The 11,425-nt window shown below is 36.7% G+C and overlaps 1 non-coding gene across 1 annotated transcript; it reads left to right on the top strand.

Moving 5' to 3' along the window:
- Positions 1-10,348: 10,348 nt before the first annotated feature.
- Positions 10,349-10,420, top strand: Trnac-gca (transfer RNA cysteine (anticodon GCA)). Its single transcript has one exon. It is a non-coding gene; the product is annotated as a tRNA-Cys (tRNA).
- The last annotated feature ends 1,005 nt before the right edge of the window (positions 10,421-11,425 follow it).

The raw sequence follows: 11,425 nt of genomic DNA, 5'->3' as shown, positions 1-11,425 counted from the left end.
ATTTACCTGAACATTTAAAAAGCTAGATCAAAATAGAAAAATTTAAACGGGTAAAAGTACGGGAAAAGTTTTTTTCTGGAATTTTTTTCTCATGGCGCGGGGCCAGTAGCCTTTTTTACTTCTGCTCTATGGCTAATCCGGCCCTGTTTATTCCTTTAGTGTGCAACACAATTTTTCAAAAATCCTCTGCTTTGTGACATCAAAACCCACAATCCCCAGTGATGTCTCATGTTTATGAACCGCTTTCTGTTTGCGTGAACGAAGCAAAATGTCCAATTAAGTGCAACTCCCTATTAGGAAGCAGAGGCGCCCATCGCCTCTTTTCTAAAACACCTATATTTCCCCCCCAAGGTTGAAGCCTAGGCGTGAAAAACGAAAATACTAAAAGAAAACAAAAAGAAATTGCATGCTACGGTTTTCAGATCGTCCTCCATTTGGGGGCCTTTCCCTCCTCTTTCTGATCTACCCCCAAGGGACCGGAAAGAGGACGATTGGCACACAGGAGGGGATGCTAGGACCGGTTTTCTTGTTCTGGAATTTTTACCATGTGCCGATGCGTTTAGCAGGTCCTTTTGGCGATAAGCACCAGTGCCTTATTCGACGTGCTTCTATATCAGCCAGCGAAAGTTACCTAGATTATGTTTGAGATTACATAACTAATGGCGGATTTCATGGAAGGCAAGGGGAGGAATTTGAGCTCTACATTAGAGATGAGTCAGGCTCAGCTCAAGCACAGATATTCAATCTCCATACAAATTCAAAGCAAATAAACATTTTCCTGCTGTGAGAAAATGAAAGGAACATTTAAATCAGTTCAATCAATATCAAATTTATCCCCCCCCCCCAAAAAAAAAAATTAAAATTAATTAACTAACGCTTATTTATAGTGTTTTTTGCGATTACTATTGCAATATGTCATATAGTAATGCATTTGAAGTGGAACATTTTAAAAAAAATTTAGAAAACTCTGTTAATGAAGAACATTTGACGTAACATTTTTCATTAACAGAGAGATCATGTCAGACTGCAGGGCCGGACTAACACTCCGTCAAACCGTGCCCCGGCACGGAGCAAAAAATCTGAGGGGCGCAAAATTACCTAATCAAAGTAAGAAAGTATCGCAACTGAGTTTCTGTAAAAATAAAATTTAGGAAGGGGGAAAAGAGGAAAAAAAATCAGTAAACAAAATCCTAAAAATGAAAACTATATAATTCATACAGGACTAAACAGTTTTCAAAGTTTCTCCACAAAGTGAAGGGGGGGGGGGGGAGCAGCGTTAAAAAAAAGGTAGAAAAACGCTTCATAAAGCGAGAGTGAGAAAACATCCATAAAAAATCCATGTGTAAAATTGCTCATTTGTATTTATAAAAAATGTTTCTACAACATTTTTTTTAATGCAAAAAAGAGTAACAGAAAGGCGTATTTCATTCACAGATGAAGAGGGCGCACCGTAAAGCCTCCCGATCATTTACTCTAAACTCAGTCGAATAATAATCAGTCAATCGGATCCTCGCTTGAAGGATTTTCGAAATTCAAAAGCGCAATTTCAATAAGAGGCATTAAGCAATAAGGAGCGGTTAGGGATCTCCCTCCAAAAATTTAAAAAAATGAAATCTTAAAGACACGATTTCAGAATTCAGACTATCTTTGGTAGTAACGCTGGGAAAGAGGGGTGGTTCGGGGACTCTCGTCGGAAATTGTTTTAAAATCGATTGCCTAAAAACGCATTTCCTTAGACGTTTTTATGATATCAATTTCCCATTGTTATTCCAACGAATAATTAAATCTTCTTTTTAATTTCTTGCTGGGGGGTGGGGGGGGGGGGAGAGCTACAGGGTGTAGCGATTTGAAGACTCTTATTTTCAAACAAACTAGAAAAAAAAAAGGAAATAAAAGAACAAGATGAAAGTTTTTGGTTCAAAGATTTCTTTTTGAAAGAATGAAGATTTTTCCCACAACATTATTTGCTTTTTCTTATTGAAGTAACTTCGTTTTCCAAATACACGTTCTTTTCTTCTCTTGAGTAAGGGGCGTGGACCCCTGACCTGTCAGGTTGTACTACTGCCTGGTGCCATCTAAAGTATTATTATCATTATTTATTTATTTTTTGGAGACACAAACATGGAAATTATTTGTGAGTAAACTTAAACCAAATAACAATAACTACCCTTACTTAAATTTTTAAAAAGGAATTTGAGCGGGCCCAGGGTTCCTCTCTATCTCTATGCGTCCTTGGAGTCATTTAAGAACGTCTAAAAAATTTTTTTTACATAATTTCAATTCCAAAAAAGTCTTAGGGAGGCTCCCCTAGCCCCATCATACTGACATAAACAAAAAACGTCTAAAATTGGGTTTTTCGAACTAAAATTTCCTGGGAGAGGATCCCCAAATCTCATCCCTTTACCTAACGTTGTCAAAGATGGCCCACAAACGCGTTTTTAGGCTTTCAATTTTGAATTTTTCCGGGACAGCCCTCTCAATAAAAATTTTGTTTTTCGGACTGAAATTTTGAATCGTCTAAAAATTTTGCGTTCAGGACTTCAAATACGAAAAGTTCCAGGGAACAGTTTCCGAGCCCCTTTTCCTAACATCATCAATACTAGTCTAAAATTACATTTTTGAAACTTCAAATTTCAAAGAATTTCTGTGGGAAAGTACCTGAATCCATTTCTCAGACAATCATAAATGATATGGCATACAACCGCATTTTAATGCTTCAATTTCGAAACATTTCCGGGGGAGTTTCCTAATCTCATCGCACCCCTAAGATCGACTAAAATTGCGTTTATGGAACGAATTAAAAAAATTCCCGGGAAAGAATCTCCAAACCCCCTATTTCCGTAATGGCTCTTATGAGTGATATTGCTAGTTTTTTTTTTTTTTTTTTTCATGCATATATTAAGCACTTCACCTGATTTTTGTGCTTCATCAGATCTAGCTGTCTGATGAATATTACCTAGGTAACGCTTTAGCTGTTTTCAAATAGTTGAAATATTCACAAAAAAAAATTTTTTTTTAAATATTTTTTTTAATCCTCTGTTCCTAACTTCTGTTAATCGTTTTTCGAAACGAAACATTTTTAGTCAAAATTATGATAAATATTTACATTTAATTATTCAGTTACCGCATACCATTTTTTGCATAGTTGTTAAAAAATGTAAAAATACTATCTTCATTTATTTGGGGGGAAGGGGTGACAAAGTTCAAGAGGGGCGCAGTTTTTCACCTTAGCACGGAGCAGTTCAAAAGCTAAATCCGGACCTGCAGACTGTAGAAGGCTCAGTTTTTGATACAAGAAAGTTTCCTTCGGGCTCGGGTTTTGGTCCGAGACGATATCACTCGGGCTCGGTTGCAAATTTTCGGACCCGGGCTCTCAAAAATGAGCCCGAACTCTACTCTACATCACATATATATACTGTGAAAACTTGTCGTCTTGTCGATGGCTACTGAGATGTAATTTGCTCCAAACAGAATATTTATTCGACAAAAAACAAAACGGTGTTTGTTCCCCGCCCCCTCTCCCCCTCTTCTTTTCAAAACTCTCTTTCAAACACTTTAGAAATAGAAAATACAAATACTTTTTTTCAAACACCGAGGTCTTAGATGTTCTACTTCAAACCTAATAGTAATCCAAGGCTTATTGTCAGCATGCAGCAGGGCTCGACGAATCGAAAATGAGGTCCAAGACAAGGTCCACAATAATTTGGAGGCCCCCTGAAGACTATGCAGAACGCAGTGGCTGATTAACAGGTTCGGGGGCTCAATGAAATACATTTTTGAGAGCCTCTCTGTATAAATTTTTAATCCCCTTTCGGGGTCCCTATGATCGAGAGCAGGGTTCTCCAACGTACGGCCCGCGAACAGATTAACTTTTTTCCCCGGGAGACAGTCTTGTTAAAAATATAATTGAGATATTATTTTTAATAACAAATAATTACTTAAAATCTTTTTACCCTTAATTTAAAGTGTTTTTTGTAATCTTTTTTACCGTTACTTTTTCAGTCACCCATCTCTCTTTTTGCTCTTCCGAGAACAAATCTCTTTTCTCCGCACCACATCCTCCCGTTAGTCCCCTGACATTGGGCTTTTCCTGGCTCCAGGGAGAACATATGCTCTATTTTACAGTTTTCTACCAGAAAAAGACTTAAAAAATTCAAGCTAGAGCTATGTTTTCTCTTTTTGCATCCACTAACAAGTGTGAACAGATATTTTCAAAACAAATGCAATCTTCTCATTAATTTTTTAACTCTAAAAAATTTTAAAAGCTTTACACGCGTGTTGTGTTCTTATTTATTTCCAAATTTTTAATCGTCATTAATTCAATGAAATAAATTTGTAGTACATTGCAATCATTTTGTCTTGTATCACTCACTCAGCCTTTTTTTTTTAAAAAAAACTTCACTTTTTTTGTGACAAAGAATACTTTTTATTTCAGTTTCCTGAACTATTCTAAATTTTACAAGACTTTCTATCGTTATATCATTAGAGATTTACGGGCACAAAAAATGTAATTTAATTTAGCTAACAGCAAATATGTCTAAGGAAATATAGCAACTTAGAAGCAACCCCGCAAAATCACCAATGAGCTCTTAATCATTAAAAAAAAAAAAAAATAAATAAAAAAAAAATAATAAAAAAAATAATAATAAATAAATAATTAAATAAAATAAATAAATAAAAAAAATATTCGCGATGTATGGGTGGAGGGGGGGGGGGATAGTGCTAAATAGACCATCTGAGCTAAAATATTGTTGGACTGACCCGTCTCGCCTCCAAAAATTTACAATGTAGCCCACGAGTGAATAAGGCTGGAGACCCCTGGTCGAGGGGGTCATTGCTAATCCGAAATGGAAAATCCACTACTGGTAAAAAGAATAAAAATTCTCCTGCAAGAAAGTGTTTTTCTAATCAATAAATCATTGTACATTAATCTCAATGCTAATATACAGGTCTTAGACCTAGTTGGCCAGTGCCCCTGTGCAGCAATCAGGCTTTGATTGTCAGGCCAATCAGAAAAGGGGAGTTGCCCCCCTCCCCCCGCAACTATTAGAAAACGATGTGCAGTAGAACCCCGTTTACTCAGACCAAATTTGAAGTATTAAAAAAAAAAATCATGTGACATGTGCGCATATGTTTTTTAAAATTATAATGGCATGACCAAGAACGTGGGTGCACTAAACATTCGCTTTTAATTTTGATCTATTAGTCTAATGGTAAAGCATACACTGGACTGGACCATACTTCATTCAGATGCCACATGTGTTTGAAATAGAAGCCAGTCGGCTAATTCTATGTTAAGCAAAGGTAGAGTACATAGACTTCGGTGCGCCTCCCCCCCCCCCCCTCCGGAAGAATTTTCGAAGTGATAACTTCTTATGGGAGATTAAACCGATTTGTGACATAACGCGTAACGGTGCAACTCTCGTCCGGCATTCCTTTCGTTCGCGCATACGACAGATGCGCGCATGCTCGGGGAAATTCTATTTCTTTACTCTTTGAGTCAGCTTTAAGCGTTAAGTGATAGTAGAAAAAGTAATGAAACTAACAGAGGATGGATGATCGTCGCAATATAGCGCAATCTCTTAACGAAAGGTGAGTTTAACAATACAATATAATACCAATTACATTGTAAACAATATATATTAAAAACAGCATTTAATCTTTAAATTTATTTTCAAAACAAAAACATTTTTGCGATTAGTTATACTAAAAATATCTCGCTTCATTTAGGGTTTTGAACTGCGATAAGGTGCACATATTTTACACGAACTTCATCCCCTAGACTCTGCAACGCGCGAAGTTGGGGACAGCCGAGAAAACAAAAATTAATAAATAAACATTTAATTTGTGCATAACAGAATAAAATCCAAACTGACCTTAACTTTAAAACAATCACTCGTTAAAAGATTAGTTATTTGGGGGGAGGATCCAATAAAGTGTGCGGTTAGGGTCCCTGGTGATTTTTGTAGGGGAGGGGGCAAAATATAGATCCTAGCCTGGTCGTAATAATCTGCCAATTTTATCGTTTCAGATTTAAGTTTAACCTTGTGGTTTGTTTGTGGTGCTAACATTTATTTACAATTAACATTTTAAAACAGCATTTAATTTTTAAATTTATTTTCAAAACAAAAACATTTTTGCGATAAGTTATGCTAAAAATGTCTCGCTTCATTTAGGGTTATGAACTGTGATAAGGTTTACATATTTTAAACGAACTTCATCCCCGCAGACTCCGCAACGCGGGGGTTGGGGACGGCCGAGAAAACAAAAATAATAAATTAACATTTAATTTTGTAGTAAGTTACCGCCCTAAAGCCAGGGCTAAGGCAGAAATACTTAAAATAGGTTCCTATTCCGGGCTGATGAGTGCTAAAAAGCACGAAACTGCAGTCCTCGGATGGAATAACAGAGCTGGCGGTGTATTTTAAGTAACATTTAATTTGTTCATCACAGAGTAAAATCTAAAATGTTTCGTAAGTTTGAGTGTTTTTTCTGATAAACGAAATATTATTATGTGAAACATGGCTTGAAAATGATGATACTAAAATTACTTAATCTTTTAAACGTATTGTGCTGTTAAAGCGTCAAAATATAAGAGCAGGATGCGTAGCAGTTTATCAGAATGATCTTGATTGCATAAATATTGTGACCCCAAATATAGGATTACATGTTAATAATGCTACAAGCTTTAATACGGCTACACAAAACGATATTGGTGAAATGTGTGTAGTGGAATATCTCAGTGAAGCAAAGCAACAAATTACTATTGCCAACATACTGTTTGACCACGGGTTGTATGGAATTGGCAAACATCCAGTTAAGGCGACTCCATCTGAATGAGGGGAAAAATAAAAATTTGATGCGATCATTTGAATGAGACTCTGCTTAATTTAGAGGCTAACATACATCTGCAAAATCTGACATCCCTGAAAACTAATAGATGCTTCCATTTCCGCGTATAAACCGGATGTTTGCCTTTCCATACAATTCGTGGTTAGACAGTACTCCAAACAGAAGTATTTCAAGTATCATTCAATTTATTCCATAAACAGCTTTTAAATTATACACAGAAATGTTCTGCTTTAGTTAATGAAGATTATTAAACAATCCCTTTAATTTTAACTGGAGATTTTAATGTTAATTTTGCTTCTGATCGAGTTAAAAATTTAGTATCGTTTCTACAATCCAAATTACAATTGCAAATGATTAATAAGCCAGAAGAAGCCACTACAAGTCACGGAACCGTACTTGATGCAGTCATTGCAAGATTTTTAGATAACATACAATGCAAAAATTTCGTTGCTTATTATAGCTACCATAAGCCAATTGTTACTTTCATAGGATTAAAGGAACAAATCTGATATACCCCCCTCTTGGCGACTTTTTCCTGTTGGCGCCAAAAAAGCGTCGCCAAGAAAACTATGTATGACGTCATATGTCATACATCGTTCTTAGCGATGCTTTTTTAGCGCCAACAGGAAAAATTCAAATTATGTCATTAATTATTTAATGAAATTAATGCATTAATTTTTTTCCGTTGTTTCTCCGGGATACGAGCCCTCGGTCTCATTACGAAAGTACTATGAGACCTCGGGCTCGCCAGGACCTCGCTGCCGCTCGGTCCGTTATCCCTCCGACTTTTAATATACATCACAGTCGGATATAAGTCACAGATCTCCTCCGTTCAGTATACAATAAAGTCACAGATTTTATGTGAAATTAACACCATTTTTGTGCTACAAAAATGCCAACCAGACCAAAATACAAACTACCAGAAACACACTAAAAACACAATAATTCAAAATATGTTCACTTTCCTTTTTTACTTTTCTTTTACTTCCTCACGCGAGGCAGTGCACATATGTTCCGCTCTTAGGAATATTTGTTCGGATTTTAATTTCGCCAGTCGGCTAAAGTTTGTGATGAAAAAAAATATTGACTTTCAATATCAGCAGTTTTGGTCCCAATTAAAATCTCATATGTTATCAAAAAAATCTCCTCTATTTTCAACTTGCTAGAACTAAACCATGACCCACTCCTGATCGTTGCTTCTTTTCCACAAACAACACCCCCAATAACCTTTCTACAAAAAAAAATTAACCCATCTGAACATTTTTTAGTTTTTTTAATTTTCATAACAGAATTACATCTAGAACATAACATTTCATTCTTAAGTAAACCAATTTCCCTTAAAAATTCTAAAAAAACCTCTTTATTTTCAATTAGTTTAAATATAAAAAATCTATTTAGGACTCCGGTACGTCCAAACGTTGGACGACCTGACGAAAAAGAAAAAGAAGATTCATTCAAAAATTTCAATTGATACATTTGGACAACATCACAAACCGAACTCATAATTAAAATAGAAAATTCAACTAAATTAACATTAAAAAACAACAAGAAAAAGAATACTCTAAAATAAAGTTTGAATTGAAACTTTATTTTAGAGTATTCAACTTAAAATCTCCCTAAGAGCGAAACATATGAGCACCTACCTCCTACCACACATACACGTGCAAAAAGACAAACTTCGAGAAACTACTTTCCAGCGTTCAAGTTGCAAAACCAGGGTTGCCAAGTTATCGCCTTATTGGCGATTTTCGTATCGAGCGAAAAATTAAAATCTCGCCAAGAGGGGGGCATATCAGAGGAGAGCCGGATTAAATAATGGTAATAATTTAATCCTATGAAAGTTATCACTTCTGCCGAGCATTCCGTGACGTACATTTTTTTTAAATATAAATTTAGCATACTATTATTTTTTTCAGAGCGTGTGCCCTCACACCTCCTGCATCCCCCCCCCTGCCGCAGGGGTTGCGGGCATGGGCGTAGCCGGGATTCCAGTTAGATACAAGCAAAGGCGCAACATGATAGTGGTTTTTAGTTGAACCCTCCCCCCTCCCCCCCCATTGCGGACCTCGGGAATTGCTTGAAATTTATATAGTCATCCTCTTCCCCCGAAATAACATTTATGCTATTTTTGGTGGGATGAGAATAAAAGAAGCGGTTATGTGACTATCAATCGGAATTTTTTTGAAATTGAAGTCCTAAAAACTTGCAATTTTCAATTGTCTTTGGTGACTTTTGGAAAAAGAGCGTGGGAGTCAGAGCTTATCATCTAGAGTGGGCGATATGTGCAATTGCCCCTTCCTGCCACCCTTTGCCTCTGGCTATGCCCTTGGTTGCGGGGAGAGTGGGCTTTAAGAAATGATGTGACAAAAGTAATTTAAAAAATGTCTAGTCAACAGTTCAATGCAATTTTTTTTTACAAAACATTGTGTTTTGTCGAAATGAACGGAAGGTCTGCTTGTTAAGGAAGTTGTTTTAAGTTTTGCTCACCATCCATACTCCGAGGTGTGAATCAAGAAGGGGGGGGGGGGGACCCTGGATATGAAAAGCGACCGACTATAACAGTATTTTTTTTAATCTCTAGTCCGGATAAAGGAGGTTGTACTGTGGGGGCATGGTTTTTGTTGTTTTCCGATATAATGTTGTTTAATTTAGTTCTAACTCTTACTGCCCCCCCCCCGCCCGAGTCAGATTGGGGGTCCAAATTTGAAATGACGGACCTTTTTTATGTATTAATTGATCAATGTCACTAAAAGTATTTTAAAAAAATCTAGTTTCAAAAATGATTTAAACTCTGCTCTGCACTTAACACAACAAAGAAAAAAAAAACCCTAATTTCATTTAGAATATTTTATCGTAGATCCGTTTGATTATAGGATAGGGTTTAGTTTACGTTGCTTTCAGTAATTAGTAATTAAGGTAAACATCATTTATTTTCAACACACATAAAGGTTAGTTAAATTATATAGAATAGCACATGACATACGTGTAAATCCAGAGTCCAAAACGAAAACATATAGTTTTTTTGGTATGCATCGTGCACCGCGCGAGTCTCCAGGATCACAGTTAACAGTTAGCAAGTTCCGCAACAACCGGAATATCACATCTCGGTTAGGAATCCGGGCTCGTGCCGCCATCTATCGAGCGCAGCTACAGCGGAACTTTGAGCACCATTCAGTAAGACACCTGCATTGCAGTTCATAAATTGAGTTTCAATCTATAAAATCAAATTCGTCCAAATAAAAGCCCCTCCCCCCCCCCCCCCAAAAAAAAGAAAAATTGCGAGGTGCTTCTGCGGTGCCTTTTCATTTAAGTAAATGGTGTTCCGAATAGATCTTGGAACATTTGAAAATTACAACACTTGTGGACGTCGTGAAATTTTTCTTCTTTCTGCAGTAACAAAAAAATTGTTTTGCAAAATAAATATAAAAAAATATATAAAACATTTTTAGGAAGTGCAATACTAAGTTAATTGCTTTTTAACTTCCCAATATCAACTGGGGGTATAGCTCAGTGGTAGAGCATTCGACTGCAGATCGAGAGGTCCCCGGTTCAAACCCGGGTGCCCCCTAGCTGTTTCTTTTGTCGTTTTTTTTATTGGTAAATTATGTCAGTGGCGTTGTCAAGTAAACAACATGAAACTTCTTTAAAAAATTTTGTCGTCAGGTCGTGTTGAAAAGAACGATTCTTTTTTCTGGGCAAAACAATTCAAAATCACTTATTTGTGAAAAGAATGGCTATAAGTGACGAATTTTCTTTGCTCATTCGCGAAAGTAGCGGAATAACTACAATGCAGCGATAAAGTAAAAAAGAAAGCTAGGAGCTATAAGAATAAAACTAATGGTTATATAAAAAATACTTTTTTTTGAGCAATCACGATTGTTTATTGTTCTCATTTGACTGTTTTTGGCGTCCTATCATTTTATTTTCCCACCGCCACCCTCCGCACCATCACCGTCGACCGGCTCCTCACGATGCTGCTCCTATAGCGAAAGCCGTCTCCAGGTTGCATTCATGTCCTACACGCACGCGCATACATACACAACCACACACACACGCGTACATACACAACTACACACACATGCATGCATACACAACTACACACACACACACCTACACACACATACAGACGCCTACACATACACACACATACATACAACTACCCACACATTCATGCCTGCACACAGACACAAACACATATGCCTACACACACATACATACAAACACACATACCCCCCCCACACACAAACACACATACCCCCCCCCCCCCACACACAGAAACACACACGCCTACATACACACACTCGTGATTGCGAAAAACATAATTTGAATTCAAGATGTCAAAATTCAAATTAATTTTTCTTTCTTTCTTTTTTTAAGTTTTAACTCATACGATGTTTAACACACAACATCCAGCATCTATCTCTTGCTATCTATTTGAATTTTGACGGCTAGAATTTAAATTATGTTTTTCGTAATCACGAGTTGCGTCAGGACCCAACTCGTTGGGTTTCTTGTTTCTACAAATGGATTGAAAATGATACTGAGAGGAAATTCGCACCTCTCACACTATGAC

This window comes from Uloborus diversus, chromosome 9 (genome assembly GCF_026930045.1).
Source record: "Uloborus diversus isolate 005 chromosome 9, Udiv.v.3.1, whole genome shotgun sequence".
Lineage (NCBI taxonomy): Eukaryota > Metazoa > Arthropoda > Arachnida > Araneae > Uloboridae > Uloborus > Uloborus diversus.
Note: the sequence above shows the minus strand (reverse complement) of the source record. Positions and strands in the feature narration are given on the sequence as shown.